At 36.4% G+C, this 22,594-nt stretch overlaps 1 protein-coding gene across 3 annotated transcripts in view; it reads left to right on the forward strand.

Moving 5' to 3' along the window:
• Positions 1–7,074: 7,074 nt before the first annotated feature.
• SCAF11 (SR-related CTD associated factor 11) overlaps positions 7,075–22,594 on the forward strand; it is a 65,049-nt gene continuing 49,529 nt past the window's right edge. For 2 of the 3 annotated variants that reach the window (XM_016134308.2, XM_016134314.2), the window contains exon 1: positions 7,075–7,277. The gene's annotated coding sequence lies outside the window, so the exon portion shown is untranslated. The remainder of the gene's footprint in view (positions 7,278–22,594) is intronic. The other variant, XM_016134313.2, reaches the window with a different exon arrangement.

Genomic DNA, 22,594 nt, shown 5'->3' on the forward strand with positions numbered 1-22,594 from the left:
GTTCAGCCAAAATGATTGGTCATTGAGGTAGCATAAAGTCTTCAGAGCTCCCCATGAGAATGGCCTTTGTTGGACTGCATCACAGTCCAACTTCTTCCTCTGCCCAATCCATATTCCTTTTACTCTTTCCACAACACTCTTCGATGCAGTTTCTGTACCCAGTCTTCATCTCAAAGGGCATTTTGCAGGGAACTCAATCTCTGCTAGGTTCCCTTCTCTGTTTATCTTATCATTGTTAGGACCTTTTGTATTTTGATTTTTAAATAAGGATGGGGATATATTGGCTCACATAACTGGCCAGGTATCAGGATTGATTTGACTTAGTGCCTTAATGATGTCAAGGATCCAATTTTGCTCCATTTCTCTGCTCTGACTTCCACAGAAACAGCAATATTCTAAAGCTAGCTTTCTTCACAATGACAACAGCTGCAATAATTCAAAGGTTTATAGTCTCACCCTTTACCACCCAAATAGAAAGAGAAAAGGCTTTTAGTAGTGTTGTTTGAAGAACAAGGAACATTTTTTCTCAGTTACCAGCTCTTCAAGTTTCAGTGACACAAACTGGCCAAAGTCTGGGTTTCCTAAACCACTCACTGTGGCAAAAGGTATGAAATCACTTTGAATGGTTTAAAATAATCAAAGTTTATTCCTGGAATTGTTGGCATGTTTTAATCCTTGCCTTCCACAACCACATGGATGCCACACAAGAGGGAGGGATAGAAGGGATGTTGTGGAGACAAACTATATTAGTTTGCTAAGGCCGCCATAACCATATATCACAGAATGGGTGCAAAAACAAGAGAAATCTATTTTCTTACAGTTCGAGGGGCTAGAAGTCAGGTCAAGGTGTTGGCAGAGTTGTTTCTTTTTTTGGTAGGTAGATGGCCACTTTTCCTCCTGCCTTTACATGGTCTTCCATCTGTATGCACACTTCAGTGTACTAATCTCCTTTTGTTATAAGGATACTAGTCATATTGGATTAGGAACTATTTCAAAGACTTTATTTAAACTTAATCACCTTTTTAAAGACCTTATTTCCAACTACAATTACATTCTGAGGTATGGGGGTAGGGGGCATAATTCAGCTCATAGCACAAACCCACATCAGTATCACATACATATTAAAATTATGTTTACCTGCTTGACTGTTGCACTAAATTGTAAATTCTTTAAGAGCAAAGACTATCTTATTTATCTTTATACCACCAGTGCCTAGCACAGAGTCTGGTACACAGCAGGCAGTCTATACAAGAAAACAACTGCTTCTTGAGGACTATAAAGAATTCTCTGTATTTGGCAAGTATGAAGTCACTGGTGACTTTTTCCAGAAGTAATGGAGTAGTAGTGACATAAGTAAGCTTAATTGCAGTGGATTTAAGAATAAATAGATAGATTTAACAATAAAAGGATTAAAACCTTTTTATGACAAAAGACAATTATGGGAAAAAAGTACCTACATATATGAAACACCAAGAGATAAGAGCTTTAACATAAAAGGGGTCCTAAAAAAAGTGAGATAAAGACAAACAATATGAAAACATGCAACAGCTATGGATAGCCAAAAAATATGTAAAAAGAAGTTGAATCCCACTAGTAGTCAGGGAAGCACTAATTAAAATAACAGTGAAATAGCGTTTGATGCACGTTATACTAACAAAAATTTAAAATCCATGCTTCAGGTGGAGAAATAGACATTCTTCTATCTTTTTATTGGAGTGTACGCTGCAATAGTTTTAGAGGTAATCTGGCAGTGTATCACTCAAGACATCTTCGGTCACAAGTAACAGAAAACCCAACTCAACCTTTTTCTGCAAAAGTCATTTATAAAGTCAAACAACTGAAAATCTAGTCATAACAGAATCAAATCTACCTAAATGTTATCATTAGAAACTAATTCCTTTCCCTGTCTTAGTTCTGCCTTCCTCTCAGTGGAAGTCATTTTCGGTAAAGATCTCTTTTCATGAAGGGAGCATACATCCTTACAGCAACAAACCAATATATACCTTCTATAGGCAGTATCTATTAAAATAAGAAATGTACATATCTTTTATCTTAAGAACCTCGCTATAGGGGAAAAATTGCACAATTTAAAAAAGCTACATGTATAAGAATACTTATTCCAGCATCATTTATAATGGCACAAAATCTGAACAAATCTGAATTATTACTCAATAAAGGAATGGCTTAAAAATTATGGCACGGTAATACTATATAATACCATGCAGCTAGTTAAAAGGAGGAGCTAGGAGAGACTATCCATGATAAACTGTTAAGTAAGAAAAAGAAAGTCGCAGAAAAATATATGTAGTGCAATTCGTTATTTGTGAAAATCAAAATCTCTATGTGTCCCTTTAATAATTGGAAAAAGTATGGAGAGAAATGTCAGACTTTGGCATTGGTTTTATCTAGGATTCAGATGGGGAGCAGAAAACTTTATTTTTCTTTATATACTTCTGAACATATTTTATATACTTCTGTGTTGTTTGAATGGTTAAAATGAATGCTTGTTATCTTTTTAAAAAGTGAATAGAAAGTGAAATGAGGAAGCAGTCTTAAAATGTAAACTATTTTTAGATTTGGAGAGAAGAGCGATGAATTATCTCTAGTAAAGACTGAAAATATTGAAGACAGAATAACCCATGGAATGGGCCCTGAGGGGGTGGGGGGGATCTGTTTCAGAGCAGAGTCCCAAATGTATTAGGGCTGTGATGGCTTCACTGTTTACAGGGAAATACAAATAAACAAATGGAGTAGTTCATAAAATTTAGTTTTTTTGTGTTGCAAATGCATTTCTTTTAGGATATCATGGTGATTAGAGATGGGAGCACTGTAAAAGTGATTACTATCATTTGTCAAGATTGAAAAGCTAGCAGCCCTGTCAGTCCCTAAACCGTTAGAAATGTTAATGGTCCATAAATCTCAAAGTCTGGAAGAAACAGATGTACAGCACAAGTAGAAAGCTAAGCCTTAAATGACAGAAGTTAGTTTTTCCTCTATGATAAAGGAAAACATGTATGGATATAGGCCATTATGAACAGACTTTATAGGTATAAAGAAGTTAAGGAAGTTATTTCTATAAAGATTATGGTAAGATCTTTTGCGGTGTTCAGGGTTGAAGGGTTCAGCAGGAGTGATTGTGACGCTGAGACTTGAGGGGAGTGGTAAAAATGTAAAAGAGGTGCTATGGGGCATGGGAGACCAATCTAAAAGAGACTGGGGTCTTCGAGTTTGGAATAATACCTACCTATACAGTTGACTATTGAACAATGCCAGGGTTAGCGGCACCAACCCTCCCCCTCACCCAGAGTCAAAAATCTATGTATAACATTTGACTCCTCCCAAACTTAACCATATTAGTCTACTGTGGACCAGAAGCCTTAACGATAACATAAACACCCAATTAAAACTTATTTTGCATGTTATATGTATTATATATTATATTCTTATAATAAAGTTAGAGAAAAGAAAATAATATTAAGAAAATCATAAGGAAAACGGTTTAGGGACTGACTTAGGGCTGCTAGCTTTTCAATCTTGACAAATGATAGTATTCAGTTTCACAGTTCTCCTATCTCTTATCACTATGATATCCTAAAAGAAATGCATTTGCAACACCAAAAAAATTAATTTTATAAACTACTCCATTTGTTTATTTGTATTGCCCTGTGAACAGTGAAGCCATCAAAGCTTCACTGATGTATACATATTATATAACATATAGTTATATATTATATTCTTATAATAAAGCTAGAGAAAATGTTATTAAGAAAATCATAAGGAAAACACATTTACAGTACTGTATATATAAATGAAAAAAATCTGTGTAGAAGTGGACCTGCACAGTCCAAATCTGTGTTGTTCAAGGGTCAACTGTACTTTGTTCAGATCTGGTATTTTATGAAATTGTCCTTGGTCCTTTTTATAGTCTCTCCATCATGTGACACCTCCTGCTCCCACCCAGCACTTTGTTTTTATTCCTTTTATGGCATTTATATTCTTCTCAAGTCTGTTTTTGTACTTTTTTTTTATCTATACCCACTAAACTGACTCTGAGACACTATAACCACTACCCAGCACCTCCCAGAGGGTAGATACCCAATTGATTGTTGCTGAAATAAATTTAATTCCACACAAAAAACAACTGGATAACAATCAGTATCATCCTGATTATTCTTCACAGTTGTGAAAATAGAAATAAACTATTTGCTATTTTTATTTAAATCCTGTAAATTAACCTTTACTAATAGCATGCATTTTTCATTCCTTACGAAGATATTTTATTTTTGGTTATGTTTTGCTTGTAGGAGTATTAAACCATACACCCTCTGAATTTATGCACTTCTTCCATAAAAATGCCACAGAGATCATTAAAATAAAAAATTCCATTGTAATAGATATGGAAACTGAGGAATAGAAAAAATAAGTGATTTGTTTAAAACTGAAAAGGTCTTAAAAGAACTGTTTCCCACTTAATCCAATGTCTTTATACCTTGATTCCCCACCTTAATTTGAATTTTATTTTGTATTCAATTCATAATAGTTAAATAAGAGTAGTTATCTTTGATAAAGCTGTGTCAAAACCAATACACTGATTACCCTTCATTTTTAAAGATGCCATTATAAATTTCTGTTGCTCTGTGACAGGTTTGATATTTGAAGTGTCAAGTGCAACATGCCAATTGGGCATTCAGTTGAATGTTGTTCATGATGCATATCATTTGTGCTTTTTTATAGTTATAATCAAATCTAAAATGTTGATGGTGATAGTTGGTATATCAATCTTTACTCCTGCAATTTATAGTTCATCTTTTATTTAAAACTCTGTATCTATTATAAATAAAAAATATTGAAACAACATAGAGGATAATAAATCTTCATTATGCAAATATAATTAAGAGGTTGCTCCATGTACAGAAATATACAGTCTTCTCCCTTGGGAAGCAAGAAAGGGATGGGCTATTACAAACCACAACCCTCTTTTCTATTTGCACATCAAGGTAGAAACTGCTGGCATATTAGCATTAAGAGCATTTTTCTCTTATAACATGCTCACACAATACCTAGGAGGCCAACTGTAAAAAAGTTAAAACTTTATGATCTGCCAGTGAAAAATATACCAAAAAATTCATATTTAGTTTTGCTAAAACAGTATACTGTTATTGTCAATTTAAAAATTATAGTTTTCTATTTGACAATTGTTATCATTTGACCTTTAAATTTTGAGAACATTTTCCCTTAAACAGATTTTTACCTAAAAAACACACAGAAGAAAGCTGCAACAGAAGTCTCTGTCCAGAGTTACACTCTTAGAGCATACATCCATAACAAAGCTACACCCTTATTGCGTTGGATAGCTCCTAACAGTGCTTTTGATCTGGTTATATCACATAATTCTTTGAACAGTTTTCAGCAATTGTCTTAATCATTCTTTAAAATATTCTTTATAACATTCTTTATGGTGTGCTGTTTGCTCTGAGAGTGACAGGGAAAGGCCTTTCATAAAAATTTTTCTTCCATTAGAAGAAAGCATTTTAACTCTTCTATCGTTGCTCCTTCAAAACTCCAAAACACAGCAAAGCCTATTTAATTCCCAAACTTCATATCAAAAACTACACACTGTAAAACTCCGAAGACTTTGAAATATAAAGAGAAAGTCTGCCATTCATATATTCCTTCAGCAATTATTTACCAAGTCCCTATTGAGTGGCAGGCACCGTTCCGGGAGCTGTTGTTATAAAAATTATAAGACATTTCCCCAGTGCTCACAGTGTGAGACAGACAACGAGCAGACTAAACACATGCATAGGATGAGGGTGCCAGAGAAGCGACCTCACAGTGCGAAGCGACCTCACAGTGCGAGGAGCAGAGGACACGGTAACCGACCGACCTACAGTCTTGGAGAGTGTGGCAAAAAAGGTGGCCAGTCGGTGGCGTGTCGAGAAAAGTGAGGAGAAATGTAATACTAGGCAGGGGTCAGCATGACTAAGAGAGAGCAGCCCGCACAGAAAGGGAGGAAGGGGACAGATGACAGGAAAAGGCGAGAGAGGCAAGGCTGGCTGTGATTGAGACCTGGGTAGGCCAAGTCGGCAGGGCGGCCAGGGCTGACTTCGTCCTGCGGGGGCTGTTAGCTGGACAATGGTGTGGGCTGGGGGACTGAAAGGACCACCTCGTAGAAGGGGTGGACATCGAGGGCAGGAAGAGGAGTCAGGAGCTTGAAGAAACAAATTGTCCAGAAGAAACATTAGGTGAAATAGTCAGTGACTTTGAACAAGTCTGTAGAGGTATTTCTGAGGAAAAACAAAAGATGACAAACCGACAGGGAAGGAATAGGCAAGGGCACATTCCACATAGCAGGCGCCAACAAATTATTGAATGAATAATCATATGTCACTATTTAACCTCTACTCTTGAATTTTTAAAGTGCCCACCAGGAGAGAAGTAAAGAGGTGGACTTGTAAATTACAGCCACTTCACAACCTCCCCGCAGGATGCACTTCTGGTGGGCAATGCTGCTGGGTGAAAACTCAATCCACCGCCAAATAACATATTACACTCTTCAATGTCAAATTACCATAAAGATAGGCTAGCAAATGCCGCGCAAATCCCCTCACACACATGTCCCCAAGAGCCTCCTGCATTGTCTTCAGCAACTTATCGCAACCACCACCAAAGCAGCGCCTACTCCAGTGCTCCGCGCAGGACGCATGCGCACAGCCTGTAGCGTGGGAGGAGGGCGGGGCGGTGAGAATGTTTCCCAGAAGCCCGCGCTACTCGCTGCTTTTCTTCCTCCCGCTCGCAGACCGCGAGACGTGACCCCGCCCGCCACGTTCCTCTGTCGCAAACGGTGGTTTGCTAGCGCCCCTCTGCGGCCTCGTTGAGCGCCGCATGTGTGCACGCTGGGCGAGAGCAAGAGAGTAGGGAGAGTGCGGCGAGTTCCGCCGCTGCCGCCGTCGTCACCGTAGCGTGTCGACAGTGGCGGCGCGGCAGAGCGGAGCGGAGGAAGGGAGGAGGGGAGGGGAGGGAAGAGGCCAGACAAGGCGGGGGGAGGGGGAGCAGCAGTGGCGCAAGCCGCGCGGAGCAGCGCAGCCCGGGTCCTCTCCCTTCTCTACCGCCGCTTTCCGACCCGGCCGGCAGAGCCGGCCCCCCCAGCGGCCCCCGGAACACCTCAAAGCGGCTGAAGGAGTCCTTGCTGGGAACTTGGCGGCAGCGTGACGGGGACATAGGAACCTGCAGTGGGGCCGCCGCCGCCGGAGCAAGCGCCTCGACCTCGGCCTGAGGTAAACACGGGCCGACCTCGGGGGTGGATGGGCTCGCGCAGCTGTCGCGGCGAGGTGGGGGTTACAGGCCGGCGCCGAGCGGAGCAGCGGGCCCGGGGCGATGGGAGGGAGGACAAAGTTTCCGAATCTCGCGCGGCCCAGGCGGCGTCCTGCGCTTGGAGGAAAGTTGGAACTGCCTCTCGAGGCGGGGGAAGCTGCGGTGGGGAGGGTCCCCCTTCTCTGTCGCTACCCGGCGAGGGAGGCCCCGCTCCAGCCGCTACCGCCTCGCTGTCGGCACCCTGTCCCATTTCCTCCTATGGCCTACCCGCCTCCTGCCGCCTCAGCCGGCCAAGCCTGTCCCCGCCCGAGTGCGAGGTCGGGGGTGGAGGTGTAGTGGAAGGAGGCTCCACGACAGACTCCCCACACATACACCCCCTCCCTGCAATGGAAACGTGTCCGGCTTGGCCTCCGGGAGCTCCCCGACCCCTCTGTCTGCTTTACTTGGGGTACTTTGCTTTTGTCATTTGCGTCCAAGCCCGCTCGTGAAACCAAACTTTACTACGTCGTGACCTCCCAAAGTGCGCGGATGGGGAGGAGCCGGCGCTTGCTTCTAAGCATCAGCGTTTACCCGATGCCCTGAATTTCAAACTTCTCCCACCCCCAATTTTTAAACCCATTTCCTGGCTTGACAACAAAAGGGCCAGGAGTTCTAAACTTTGCTAAATCATTTGTCCCTCCTCAGATCAAGGAATTTTGAACCATTTGTAGTCTTTCAGATTGCTGGCCACCTACATACATTTTGAAAATTTGTTTTTAAACTAAACACTTGATTTAGAATAGTTGATTAAAACATTCACAAATTTAAATGTTGAGTTTTAAAACACTCCCATATATTTTTTTACCATATTACATGCAGTGTTTACGATATGAGCATTTTTTCATTCCTTTTGGGTTACGTTTTAACTAACATCTTTATGCTATTGCCAATGAATTGAAATATTTAAGCAAAACTGATCGAAAAGTTTTTAATATAATGCTTTGGCTAGTAGATGCTGATGTTAAATTTCCCCAATTTGGGCCTTTTCACTGAATTTGGGGAAAAGCGTTTTAAAAATGTATTTTTCTTGTTTTAAAAGAAAAGTTAATTGATGCATATGATTGCTTGGCTCAGCAGAATATTAAAGGCAAAACATTCTTAAATAAGGTGATTTTTGTATTTTACTAGTTTTGTATTAAAATTACAATATGTAAATCAAGTCTCTTTCCAGACCACTGCTTTCTCTTTCCTGTTTCTTTGGCAGTTAGCTTCATCATCTCATTTTTTTACTGTTGGTTAAGAGCTACAGTAAAAAGTTTGTGGGACTTTTGTTTTTATTGTTGGAATTTTAATTTATTGGGCAGAAGAAATGAAATTTTGAAATCATCTGAATTTTTTTTTATCCTAACATATCAGAGATAATCTGGATGTACTTTATATTGTGTTTATGCAGTATAAGTTTTTTTTTTAATTAGCAATTCTTGTTGCTGCACTTTTTTACTACAATAATTTTTGGTGCTTGCAAGTAGGTTAATAATCATTTAGTTTTATATTCAGATAGTAACCTTTTTTCCTGAGCATTTGAGTACATTTTGACATTTCGGTGGATAAAATTTGGGTGTTTGCTTACTCTAAGTGTACTCATGCTATAAAGATATTCTTCAGTATGTCAAGGAGGGAGAAAACTGTGGAAGAAAATAAAAAATTATTCCTAAATGTGCTGCCTGGAATGTGTCAGGGAGAAAATTTTAAGGGGAGTTGTTGTATGTCTTTCAGTGGTGGTAATGGGGTTCAGCGGTTAAGACTGAAACTCTTTAGGGGTCACTCACTTCCCCATCATCCTGAGCCCTAACCAATACTTAGGCAATTTTTTTTTTTTTGAAAAGCTGTTCTGTTAATTAGCAGAGATAGGATGAATCCGTGTCTAACATGTTGAAACATCAATAGCATCTTTTAGTAATAAGAGTATGATATTTTACTACTCATCAACTTAATACTGAACTTTTTAGGTACATCAGTGAGAGATAGTTGTAAAATCTAAGTAAAGAGAGTGGAAGGCATAAAGTAATAAAAAGTCAGCCCTAGAATAATTCATTATAACTTTCTTTTAGAAAGCTCTGCCATCCTCTGCCCTTGTCCTTTAGTGATGTAAATTGAATATTGACTTACCTTGCCCAATGAAATAAAGATGCTTAAAACTTAAATTCTTAATTCTCTGTCTCAAAGAATAAATTAATAGCCTTGCACCTTATTTTGCATCTGAGTGGTGATAACTGTTAATAGCACTAAGTAGAGCCCAGAGTAAAAATAGTATTATTCTGTTGCTATTTCAAGACTCATCTTTGCATTGTCCGTGTAGTCTCCTTTTGAAGTTGTGGCTTTTTAATTCCTAGTAATTACTTATACACATAAAAGTTCAATATAAAATGTGAAAACACTACCATCCTCTCACACTTGCAAAATAGCTTCCTAAAAAGTCTCACTGTGAACTTTGTTCACCTGTAGTCTGTAACACTCAACAGCCAGAGAGCTCCTGTTAAAATTTGTCAGATTAAGTCACTTCTCAAATGGCTACCCTTCTTGGTCATAGTAAAATTTGTAGTCCTTACTGTGGTCTGTCAGGCTCTGAGTGTTTTGAGCCTCTTCTTTTTTCTCTGATTTCCTTACTTCAGTCTTCCTCCAGCCACACTTCTTTGCTACTGAGGTTTTCTCTTGATTGATCTGTATAAAACAGCAGGCCCTCCTTCCACATTTCCTAACACTTTTTAAGCCAGATATTTTCCCATAGCATTTATCACTTTCCAACACACTGTATAATTTGCTAACTTATGTTTATTGTATTTTTTTTCTTCACTTTAATGCAAGTTCTCTGAGAACAGGGTTTGTCAGTTGGAGTTACTGTTTTGTCCCCAAACACATGAAAAATGTCTGCCTGATACATAGTAGGTGCTTAATACATACTTAATGAATTAACATGCTTTCAACTGGAAACATTTTTAAAACATTAAAAATAGTAATTGTGGTTTGAAACTTTTGACTGTGCAAGTCTCAGTCTTTTGCATAAACTGCTAAATTACTTATATTCGTGCATTATGTTTAGTTTATGGGTCCATGGTTTTGAAGGAGAGTATGGCAGAGTGTGACCTTGAAACAGATTTATCAGAAGATAGAAGGAACTAAGAATGCTTAGCTAAGAGTAGAGTGGTGTAACTATCTTACTGTTTAAAATGTCATTTAGAAGCCAGATTAAGCATAATTTTGATAGTTCCAGAAGGCAGAACTAGTATTGTAATGATGTGTATTGAAAAGGAGAGGCAGTAAGGGTGGATGTGGGAAAATTAAGGCTTTGCAGTAGTAATACAGAAGAGATGAGAATAGCTTGAATTAGGATCACAAATGATGTGGAGATTGACAGTAGTGAATGGGATTTGCTATCAGTAGACCTGTGATGATGGGTTGAAGGTGAAGGAGAGAAGAGTTTCAAAGATGACTTCTAAGTTAAACAGCAGGGTTGATGATGGTACCAAATAAGGACCATGGTTCTTTTGATTCTGATAATAAGTTTAAAGTACCTTTGGAACTTTCAGGTGGAAATTTCTGTAGGCAATTAGAGATGTGATTCTAAAATTTAGGAGATATGGTATGGAAATAGAAAACTAGAGTCATATAGGTAGTTGAAACTATAGATGGAATTGCCTAAGGAAGGGAATATAACTTGGAAAAAAGGTGCTAGAGTGGAATCATGTGGCTTCTAACATAAAAAAAAAAAAATTTCTGGAGGAATATCAGCTCTCAAAGAATACTGCAGTGGTCAGAGAAGTAGGAGATGAGTGTGGTATTATAGAAACCAAAGGAAGAGAGTATGGATATACCTACCTTGTTTTATTGTGCTTCACTTTATTGAGCTTCACAGTTATGTTTTTTTACAAATCGAAGGAAAGACCCTCCACCAGCAAAAAGATTACTACTTGCTTTATTGCTGTGGTTGGAATGGAACCCGCAATATCTCCGAGGTATACCTGTATTTCAAGGGGAGAGTAGTCAGTAGTGTCAAGTGTTAATGAGAGTTAAACAACATGGAGTTCAGTTGCCTTTTGAATAAGCAGGATAATAAGCTGCTTTTTTTTTTTTTTTCAAACTCACGCTCTTATAATTGTTTAACTAGATCTAAAAGTACTGAGATGAAAAGATTAAGAAATTACCCACCCATATTACAGTAGAGACTTCATGTTTATCAAATATTTACTGTGTGCCAACCACTCTGTTCTAGACATTTTTCGTACATTTTAATTTGATTTTTTCATCAGCCTTTCAGTGTTGGGTGTATCAGTCCGTTTTACAGAAAGGAGTTCAAAGCTCTGGAGAACTTAAATGACTTCCTAAGAATCTTTACCCAAGTCCTTCTGATTCTTTGGCATTTAGTTATTCATCATATCAGTTGGCCTCCCAAACTCCATATCAGTGTTGTATAGTAGTAGTAGTAGTAGTAGTAGACCTTACTGTGATGATGAAAGTGATCTGTATCTGTTCTTTCTCATACAGTAGGTGACAGAAACAGGTAGCTGGCTGTTGAGCACTTGAAATATGGCCAGTGTGACCAAGGAACAGAATAGTGTTTACCGTATTGGGCAGTGCAACTATAGATCAAAGATCATTAAGAATCCCATAAATAATAAAGCAGTCCTTTCTTATACAGTAGTACCCTCTTATCTGCGATTTTGCTTTTTGTGGTTTCAGTTACCTATGGTCAACTGCGATAAAAAAATATTAAGTGGAAAATTCTAGAAGTAAACAATTCATAAATTTTAAATCTCACGTCATCCCTCTCTATCCCACCTAGGACATTAATCATCTCAGCATATTCACATTGTTTCATGTGAATATGTTTAATCATTGTTTAATCAGCATATTCACATTAGTTGCTTAGTAGCCGTCTTGATTTTCAGATAGTTGCGGTATGGTGGAGCTTGTGTTCAAGTAACCCTTATTTTACTTACTAAAGGCCTCAAAGTGCAAGAATAGTGATGGCAATTCGGATATGGCCAAAGAGAAGCCATAAAATGTCTCATTTAAGTGAAAATGTTGAAAGTTCTTGACAGTAAGGAAAGAAAAAAAATTTTATACTAAGATTGCTAAGGTATACAGTAAAAATGAATCTTCTAGCCATGAATTGTGAAGAAAAAAAGAAATTCGTGCTAGTTTGCTGAGAGAGACCACATTTACATAACTTTTATTACAGTATATTGTTGTAATTGTTCAATTTTATTATTAGTTATTGTTAGTCTTCTGTGCCCAATTTTTAAATTCAATTTTGTTATAGAAAATCACAGTATACATAGGATTCTGTATTATTTATGGTCTCAGGCATCCACTGGGGACCTTGGAATATATTCCCGGTGGATAATGGGTGACTACAAGAGTTGGAAACACATATTCTTCATTCGAGAGTACTATTTTGCTGATACGCTAATTTTAGGTGCTGTAAGTGAATATTGTAGGTAGTCTGTTTCTTTTTTTTAAAATAGTCTTAAACTTTCAGGAAAGTTCTAAGTATAATATAAAGAACTTTTTTTCCCTGAACCATTTGAGAGTAAGTTGACAGTAAGGAAAGAAAAAAAAAATTTATGCTAAGGTTGCTAAGGTATACAGTGCGAATGAATCTTCTAGCTGTGAATTGTGAAGAAGAAAAGAAATTTGTGCTAGTTTGCTGAGATACCACATTTTCATAAATTTTATTACAGTGTATTGTTGTAATTGTTCAATTTTATTATTAGTTTATTATTATCCTTCTTAAGTCCCAGGTACAAAGAACTCTCTCCCACCAACCATTTGAAAGTAAGCTGCAGATGCATTTGAACAGGGACTTTAAGTTACATAAACTGTATCAAAATAAGGAAATTATTGCTATATTACTATCACTTAACCCTCATGATTCATTCAAGTGTTGCCAGTTTCCACAGTAATTTCCTTTGGAAGACAGTTCAGTATTCTGTGTTGCTTTTAATTGTAATGTCTTTTTACACTCCAACCTAGAACAAACCCTCAGTCTTTTCCTGATTTTCATGACGTTGACAACTTTAAAACATTACAGGTTAGCTTTGTTATAAAATGTCTCTCAGTTTGGATTTGTCTGATATTTTCCTTATGGTTGGATTCAGATTGTGCATTTTTTGGCAGGAGCATCCCAGTAACAATGCTGTGTTCTCATTGCATCCTATCAGATGGCATACAATTTCTCTTTGTCCCATTACTGATGAAATGCAATTTGATCACTTGATTAAGGCGAAGTCTTCCCATCTTATTTACTATGAAGTTTTTTTCCCCCTTCTTAGCAATTAATAAGTGTGGGGAAGCATTTTGAGACTATAAATAATCCATTCCTCATCAGACTTGTTGGTTATTCTCAAATTGTCCCAACTTTGGCCAGTGAAAGCCCTTTCAGGCTAGTTTCTATGTTCTTTTGACTTGCTTTGAGCACTTCCTTACTTCTTGAAACAAGAAAATGTTCCAGGCTCATCTGTACTTTTCCCGCCACAGCCTAGAATTAACTATTTCTCCAGGGAGTTGTTTTGTTTCGTTTTGTTTTTGTAGAATAGGTATTTAGAAACCAGGATTTGGGAGCTATATTTATTTATATATCTATATAGAAAACCATGAATTGGTACCAATGTCAATCTGCAGTGTTAAAGTTTTCTCCCTTTCCAAATTTATAACTCTCTTCTCTTACAAGGAGAAACCTGGCTTCCATTATCATTATTGTGTTTACTTAAATGATCAATCCTCTGTGTGTAGCTGTTTTCCGTTGCCACTGCTGCTTCCTCTCCTGTGTTGCATAACATTTTCACTCTGCTTGTGCCAGAATGCATGCCTCACTTCAGACTTCTTATACCTGATGCTGAGGATCTCACAATTTTGTTTGTTCCAGTACCTCACTGAGGGCCCCTCACCATCCTTATGATAGACAGTTTGCTCATTGACTTGGGCTTTAACACTTCCAGGTAGAATAGCAGTATATACAGACATGTTCTTTTAAAGATTATATGAACTTATTTTTATTAAAGGTTATTATATCAAAAATTTTAGTGAAAATTGGTGATCACATGTTCTCAACTTTTTTTTTTTTATTTAGACCCTCTTAAGACTCAAATCTCTGTTAGTGATAAGACTAATCTTCCTTATTTTCCTTTCTATCCTTAGAGTTCTCAGATATACTTTTAGGGGAGTCTTTTTAAACATAATTTTGATAAGATAAAAATCAGTTCACTTTTTGTATATAGGCTTTGGAGTCAGTCAGACCTGACTTGAATTCTGGTTGTCCTATATACTACTTACTACTGATTGTCACTTTTTATATGTAACTTAATCAGTGTCCCAATTTCCTCACCAATTTTAACATTTACTTAAGTCTAGTGGTAAAAACAGCTAATTCTATATTTCATATCCTAAAGTTAGCTCTGTTTAGAACTGGTTTTCAAGCCTTTTTAACAGAGTGTTCTGGCGTTCAGTATTGGTGGTGCTTTAGTTTTTAAAATGTATTGTGATATGGTATTTTGAGGATTAGATGTGCAAAGCATGCCAGAGTATTTAGTCATTGCCTGATATAAAGTTGGCACTCTCCTTACCCCTAATAATCCTATGGTCTGGGTTTGTTGTTATCTATGTCTGTTAGATCTGGGGATGAATTATGGCCTTTGCTCATGGGGAGCTTAGTTCTAATCAGGTTTTCTTTATTGCTTCCCAATGTTCTGTTTTGTTCCTAACTAGTTTTCCATACTTTCTTTTCCCACTTCCTGCTGCTGCATTATCTTTAAAACTCTCAATTTAAGCATCTCAGAAACAACTCAAAATGGATAAATGGGAGAGAGGTAGACTTTTCCTTAGTGTTTCTCTGCTTTTTATAAAACACAATTTTAAGTCCTACTTGAACTTAAACTTTAAGTCTTATAATTATCTTTGCCCTTATCTACTATTGCTTTCTTAAGTGAATTTATTTATTTATTTTGACTAAATTAATGCTTAAAAATGCCTGTACCTCATTTTTGCCACTTAGCATATGCTATCTTGTTGTTTATGTTTTGTATCCTATTTCTCCAACTCTACTTTTTGCACCAGGAAGGGGTGTACTATCTTAATACATCTTGTATTCCAATGCCAGGCTCAATACCCTGATCACAGTACTAGTTGAGAAGCTTAAAGTAAACAGAAACAAATGTAAACATTAAAGAGAGCAGCTACAGCAACTAACTGCTTTGAAAATTCCTTGAGATCAGTGAAACAGCCGACAAAATGATACATGATCCGATAATGTAAATATAATTGTAACACCATTTTGTATGCCTAGGTGGCCTGTCAATAAAATTGTTTCTTTAATTGTTCTAATGGAGAGTACAGTGTTAATAACTTAAAGTTGTAAGCTGTCAATTCACCTGAAAGCCTTATAGAAAAGACTTCATACAGGAAAGTTTTTATGCATTAGGCCATGTTTCTTTAGTAATTATTGTACATGTTAAGTTACTTAGACATCAACATATGAGTAATATGAGGGAGATGAATAAAGCAATATAGTTTTATTGTTTTAAAACTGCTACAGAACTAGGTAAAACTAAAACTGAGTCAAGCCCTTAAGGGAAGTTTAAAATATATTTCATATTATTCTAGCCATTTCAACTTTTTTTGATCACTATTTACATGGCATAACTTTTCCACACGTTCATTTTAACCTGTCTGTGTCTTTATTTTTAAAGTGCATTTCTTATAGACAGCATGTAATTAGGTCTTTAAAAGTCCAATATGACAACCTCTTAATTGCTGCTCTGGGGATTGTAACACATATACCTAAACATCCACAGTCTACTTAATATTTACCACTTGAAGTAAATGTAGAAGCCCTACAACTCCCCCAGTGACCCTTATATTACAGTTGCCACATGTACTACACATATCTATGCAATGAAAATCTCAGACAGCTATGTAATTTTTGCTTTTAGTAATCATACATTTTTTAAAGAGCTTAAAAGGACAAAAATAATCTCATAAATACCTGTTTACTATTTTTCTTGTTCTTAGTTAATGAAATTTCAGGTTTCTCTATGGTATCATTTCTCTCTATCCTGAAGAACTTCCTTTAGCATGTCTTCTACAGTCACTCTTCTGGTGATAAATTCTCTGTTTTTCTTAGCTGGGAATGTCTTTTTTACTTCCATTTCTAATGGATTTCTTCACTGGATATAGAATTTAGGGTTAACAGTTTTTAGTTGTTGTTGTTTTTGTTTTAGCACTGAAGATATCTTCTTGGATTCCATTGTTTCTAGTAAGAAGTTTGCAGTAATTTGAATCAATTGCTGTGTGTTGTGTTGCTTTATCTACTTTAAAGATTTTCTTTATCTTTGCTTTTCAGCAGTTGATTATAATGTCTGGGCATGTTTGTCTTCTGAGTTAATCCTATTTATGCTGAACTTTGTGAATTTTTAAATTTGTGCCTTTTTCACTATGTTTGGGAGATTTGGGGGCCTTATTCTTAAAACATTTTTTTTTTTTTTAATTTACCAACCTCTTTCTCCTCTTTTTCTGGAATTCAAATGACATGAATAGAACTTTGGATGTTGTCCACAGGACCCTGAGACTGTTCATTTTCTTGCAGTCATTTATTTCTCTGTTCTTCAAATGAGATCATTTCTACTGATGTATCTTCACATTCACTGATGCTTTCCTTTGCATTTCCATTCTGTTATTTAGACCTTATTTCAGACACTGTACTTTTCATGTTTCTTTTTTTAATAGTCACTGTTTTTCTGTTGAGAACTTGTGTCTCTCCTTTCATTGTTGAAGTATTAATTTTTCCTAGTGGACGAATGTGTGTGTGTGTGTGTGTGTGTGTGTGTGTGTGTGTGTGTGTGTGTATACGCTTTAGAACCATGCCTGACAAATAAAATGTGCTGAGTAAATATTACCCATGGTTGTTATACATAAATCATTCATTCAGAACTGTTTATTGAGCACTCATTTGAAGGCACGGATGCTGGATCCTGGTAATATAGTGACTAAGACAGATAACAGCTTAACGATTTTGCAGTCATTTGAATCATTAACAGTGTTACCACTTCTCATTTTTTAATGCTTTTAATATCTAGTGACTTGGGTTAATATTTTCTGTTTTCTGGCATAGGACTGCTACTTACCACTGGCTTTATGACTTTGGACAAGTTACTTATTTTCATTGTATGTAAAATGGAGATAATCTCCCTCACAAAATATACTGTAAGAGTTAAATTAGAGAACTTATAACATGTCAGAAAGTAGTAGCTAGAAATAGTATGAAAAGTGTAACCAAAAGTTCAGCTGTTGGGGTGTTCAAAGCATTTATAATAAATAGGTTTACATTTAGGAGAGATCCTCAGTATCTGCCCATGCCTGATGCTGATGTAGATGAGCGGTTTTCTTGTTGTCAAATAAGTTTTTATAGTATGTCATAACATATTTCCAGGTTAAAATGTAATATTGTTTCAAAAAATAGTGAAATGCCCTTTTAAATTGTAAAATATTCATTGAAGAACAGATTAATTATCTACTTATATAACAATTGCATTTATCTCTGCGATAACTGCCTAGGATGAATTTAAGAAATTCAGATAATAGGCTTAGCTAAAGTAACCAGAGTGGAAGCCTGTTTACTGTATAAAACAATTGCTTTTATTTTCCCCTAGTAATAATTTTGTTATAGCAAGTTGTACTGATTTAGAAGGGATTAGTACAAAGAAAAGGACATTTCTTGAGTTACTGGTCAGAATGACATTTAGTGTCTTTGCAAAAACTAATTTCTCTGTAATAAGCATTTGTATGTGGTCATGTATTGTCACTAATTCCTCTCCTTTAATTCTCAGATTTGTTTATTTGCAAGTGTTTCCTGTGCCCTACACAGTTTCCCCTGCTCCTTTTTGGAGAGGTGGATTGTCATTTCAGTTCGTGAGTCTTGCCAAGGTATACCAGGGTTAAATTAAAGATATAGTTGACAGTTTTTCTGTTTTGAATTAAATGAAAAGGATAAGAAAACAGCAGTTCCTTCTCTACTTCCATACTTCGATCCAGGATGCCTTTCTTCTCTTGGTTATTCAGCTTCCCAGATATGAGGATTAACAGTGCTGTTAATCCCAAAGCCTCCTGTAGTCCTCTCAGGAAGTTTGGTTGTGAGATGAGTCATAAGGCTTAATCTTCTAAATGTAAACGCTCTGCTTTTCTGCACTTGTAACTTCCCTTCACGTGACCTGTAATAGGCATTGAAGAATTGCTAATGGAAAGAAAGAAAATACATAAGAGCTTTAGGTTTGCCTCTTTACCATTTAAATTAGTCACATCATCTTGCTTTAATGAATGGAGATGAGAAAATGGAGATGAGAATCCCAATGGCAAATGAAAATGACATAAGTGTGGTTATTAGAGAAGAATTGCAGAAATATATATTGAGATTATTGGTGGATGTGTAACATGTACTGTTCTTTAATTGTTGCTCTTTTGGAAGATAGTGGAAGCCTGTAATATATTATGATTTCTTTATCAAACCCTTTATGGTAATGTTCAGAAGCATAAAAGGCACTCATTTTTCTTTTTGAAAAGAAAGTATTGCATTGTAGGTATGTTCTCAGAGAGTGGACAGCTGTCACATGAAAGTGTAACCCAACTTGGAGCCAACTGTAATGCCTAGTTTCTCCCAAACACTAAAAACCTGGCCAGCTCCATACCATCCCTAGAGTCTTGGAACTGACCTCTTTCTACAACTCTGGTTTAGTATTTAGCAGGATTGTGAAATTGTGCCTGTTGCTTTTAATTTCTCTATCTTCACAGGCTGTAGATATATATTGTGTGTCAAACCTTTCAATGCAATGGAAATGCAGGAACCAGAGATAGAAAAGTCAAATAAATCCTCTCAATGTCATTTGTGGCAATATAATTTGGGTGCCCTCTATGTGTTGGTGATGGCAAAGAACCATTGGAAAAACTGAGACTTTGAAGTCACTCAAAAAGTACCTGTGTTGAAAATGTTAAAAATCTATATTCTAGTCCATAATTGCTCTCTCATATTAGTCTTTACTTTTAAAAACATTTAAAAATTTCATTAATATACAGTAAAATTGACCTTTTTGGGGTGTGTAGTTCTGTGAATTTTAATACATGTATAGGTTTATATTAACTACCACTAGTATCAGGATTTAGAATAGTTCTATCACTCCCAAAAAACTCCCTCATGCTGTCTTTGAAGTCAAACCTTCCCCTAATCCAGGCAGCCACTTAATAGTTTATCACTGCAGTTTTGACCTTTTGAGAATATCATATGAATGCAGTTGTGTAATATGGAACTTTTGAGACTGGCTTCTTTCACTCAGTGTATTGCCTTTAAACTTCATCCAAGTTATTGAGTGAAGCACTAGTCCATTCCTTTTTATGGCTGAATGGTATTCCACTGTATGGATGAATGTACCACAGGGTTTTTAAAAAAAATTGTTATAGTTGATATTTAATATTATATTTCAGATGTACAACATAGTGATTAGACATTTGTATACCTTATGTTGAGATTACCACACTAAGGCTAGTAACTATTTGTCACCATATGTAGTTATTATGATAGTATTGACTATAATCCCCTATGTTGTACATTACATCCTTGTGACCGAATCTTATAACTGGCAGTTTTTATTAGCATAGTTTGTTTATTTTTATGAAATCTAATGTATCAACTTGTTCTTGTATTGTCTTCATCTGGTTTGGGTATCAAGGTAATTAATGCTGGACTCGTGAGTGAGGAAGTATTTAATCACCCATTTTCTGGAAGAGATTGTGTTGAACTGGTGTTATTTCTTCTTTAAATGTTTAGTAAAATTCACTAGGGAAATTATCTGAGCCTGGAGATTTCATTTTTGGAAGACTTTTAACTATAAATTCAATTTCTCTAAATAGTACTAGGGCTACTCAGTGCTATTCTACTTAATCAGTCTTCCTAGAGGTTTACATTTTATTGATCTATTCAAAGAAAGAGCTTTTGGTATCATCGATTTTTTTCTATTTTTCTGTTTTCAATTTCATTGATTTTTACTCTCTTTATTCTCCATCTTCTGCCTGCTTTGAATATATTTTGCTTTTTCTAGTTTTTTAAAGCAGAAGTTTAGATCATTAATTTGAGATCTTTTCTGATATAAGCTCTTTAATGCTATAATGCTTTCACTGCATCTCACATATTTTAACTATTTGATAACATTTGGGTTCAGGTTTACCATTTTATTTTCTGTTTTTGTTCTTTATCTGTAACCTTTCTTTGAGTTATTCGAACATTTTTTAGCATTCCATTTAGTATTCCAGTAATACATTAGTATTTCATTTTAATTTATTGTGTTTTTGCCTACATATAATTTTTTAGTGATTGCTCTAGGGATTATAGTATACTACTTATGTTTTCACAGTCTTTTTAGAATCAGTATTTACCACTTAAAGTGAAATATGGAAACCTTACCATCATGTAGGTCCCTTTCCCCTTCCTCTTTATGTTGTAATTGTCTTGTGTTACAACTACATATATTGGAAGCCTTTTTAGAAAGTGTTATAATATTGTTTTTAATTGCCAAACATATTTTAAAGAATTCAGGAGGAGAATAGTTAATTATATTTACTCAGATACCACTTTTGCTGCTCTTCTCATGCCTCGTGTTTCCTTTTCTTTGACTGGAGAGCTGGCAACTAATTTTACAGTTTTTCTTCAACTGAGAATCTTTTATTTCGCATTTATTACTTAAGGATAATTTCACTAAATTGTGGATTCTGGGTGTACAGTTCTTTTCCATTTTAGCATTTAAGAATGTTATTCTACTTCCTTCTGATGAGAAATCAAGTTATTCAAATCATTAACCCACTTTCCCCTCATAAGTAACGCATTGTTTATTCAGTCTGCTTGCAAGGTTTTTACTTTGTAATTTTCAGCAATTCGATTGTGATGTGTCACATGAATGTTAGGGATTTTGTATTGTCTGACATAGCCCTGAGACACTAATAATTTTTTTCAATATTTTTTCTCTCTGCTGTTAAGATTGGGTAATTTCTATTAATCTGCCTTCAAGTTCACTTCTGCTATTTTGTTCAGTGTATTTTCTATTTCAGGCATTGCATTTTTCAGTTCTAAAATTTCTATTTGGTGGTTCTTTATATCATTTGTTTTTTGTGATTTTCTAGCTTTTCATTTGCCTTAGCAATATTTACTCTTACTTGTTAGAGCACTTTTCTACCTGCTTTAAAATCTTTGTCTGATAATTCACCCAGTGCTCTTATATCTGTGCCATCTTGATGTTGGTTTCTATTGATTGTATTTTTTCACATGAGTTTGAGATTTTCCTGTTCTCTCTATGCCAAGTAATTTTCAGATTTTGTTTTAGATATTTGGAACATTGCATTATAGCACTTAGTGTCTTTTTAAAATTCTATAGAGAATATTGATGTTTTGGTTTTGGCAGGCAGTTGAGTTTAGGCCACACATTCCAACTGTCTGTAAATTGTAGTTTTAATCTCAGTTCTGTTTTCAAAACTTTTGTGATACTATTCGGATGTTTTTCATCTGATCACTACCCAGTAGCTACTCTGTGACCTACATGGGGGATTATCCCATATTTTAGTTTTCGGATTCTATGGTATGCTGTTTATGGTTAAATCTATATATGTGCAGCTGAGAGGTAATCTAGGAGTTCATAAACAATTTATAGGTTACTTTCTCAAACTCTTTTTTCTCTGTTATCTCCTTGGTATTTTCTAGGTCCCTGGGGCCGCCTTTACTGTCCTCCAGCTGAAAAGCTTGGTCTTCATTTACTCCACTGTGCTGTGAACTTTCCACAATTGCATCTGGAGCCAAGTGAAGGAAGACAGGAGAAAAATCAGTGAGATTAGGCCAGAGTTTCTTCAGTCAGTGAGGGTAGTCCCTCTTCCTTAGAGTTTTAGGCTCCTGCTGGCCATGTTGCTACTACTGTTGTAGCCATCACCACTACAGGATTACTTTGGAACTGAAACATGGGAATAAAACAGAGGGGGAAAAAGGAGAGATTTCCCTTACTTTCTGAGCATTAGGAGACCCCTTTCCTGCTCCTTGGGAGGGCTTTTCCTAGAGTTCTTGCTCTTTCTTTGTTATTACCAACAGCCACTTCCTAGGTTTCAGGCTGCATTAAGCCCAGAGTGGGGCCAAAACTGGATGGGAAAAAATTAAGAGACTCACAGCTAGTTTGATAATATATTTTGATTCTGGACTCTTCCCCCACCCACCTGCTGTTATTTA

The sequence above is a fragment of the Rousettus aegyptiacus genome, unplaced genomic scaffold (genome assembly GCF_014176215.1).
Source record: "Rousettus aegyptiacus isolate mRouAeg1 unplaced genomic scaffold, mRouAeg1.p scaffold_m13_p_2, whole genome shotgun sequence".
Classification (NCBI taxonomy): domain Eukaryota; kingdom Metazoa; phylum Chordata; class Mammalia; order Chiroptera; family Pteropodidae; genus Rousettus; species Rousettus aegyptiacus.